The sequence below is a fragment of the Mandrillus leucophaeus genome, unplaced genomic scaffold (assembly GCF_000951045.1).
Source record: "Mandrillus leucophaeus isolate KB7577 unplaced genomic scaffold, Mleu.le_1.0 Scaffold1195, whole genome shotgun sequence".
NCBI classification, from domain to species: Eukaryota; Metazoa; Chordata; class Mammalia; order Primates; family Cercopithecidae; genus Mandrillus; species Mandrillus leucophaeus.
The window spans coordinates 298802-299628 of NW_012100265.1; the positions used below are offsets into that span (position 1 = coordinate 298802).

Below are 827 nucleotides of genomic sequence, written 5' to 3' on the forward strand. Positions count from 1 at the left end.
GTGAGTTCCGATGGGGATGCAAGCTGCTCAGAAGTTATTTTGGATGGGACTACAGGCTGGTCTTGGGGTGGTGGGTTTCTTCGGGAGCCCAGGTTCGGGAGCCCAACTCACCTTTGAGCACCCTTTTCCTGTGACACTGTGTGGGCAACTTTTCAACTCCCAGTTGTTTCATGGGATCCCAAAAAACCATCAGAGCGACACAGTGGTCTCACCAGAGTTGTCCACTATGTGCAGGTAGGAGTCCCCAGGCCCACCAATGACATAACACCTGGGATTTTTGCTTAAGGTCCCCTCCTCTAAGTCTCCTCATGTGCCTGGAGCTGAGAGAGTCACAACAGAATGCACTTCCCCTTCAGAAAAATCTGCCCGCCACAGACTGCTTGCCTTTAAAACCAGACCAGCCTCCCTAACCGCATTTGTGGCCCTTCCCTCCTCACCCCGTCTCCTTGGTGATAGAGACGGTGCTGTGTGTGTTTGCCACACCTTTTCATTTTCCCCTGGGTGAGTGAAAAAACTCCTTGTCCCAGCTACTTTTGTGTTTAGCTGGAGCCATGTCATGAAATCTGCCCAAAAGAAAGTGGGTGGAATGGATATGGCAGGAGTGAAGGACTTCAGAAAGTGGGGCTACATGATGCAAGGAACTGCAGCGGAGCCATTGCTTGGAAGGCAGCTGCCTGCCCCGCATTGCACAAGCATGATAAGAAAGGTAGGCTTTTGTCTTTTCCACAAGTCAACCTGGGCTCCCGAAGAAACCCACCACCCCAAGACCAGCCTGTAGTCCCATCCAAAATAACTTCTGAGCAGCTTGCATCCCCATCGGAACTCAC

At 51.9% G+C, this 827-nt stretch overlaps 1 pseudogene; it reads right to left on the reverse strand.

The window, feature by feature from the left end:
- The window catches only part of LOC105530012, a 1008-nt pseudogene extending 818 nt beyond the window's left edge, over positions 1-190 (reverse strand).
- Positions 191-827: the final 637 nt, after the last annotated feature.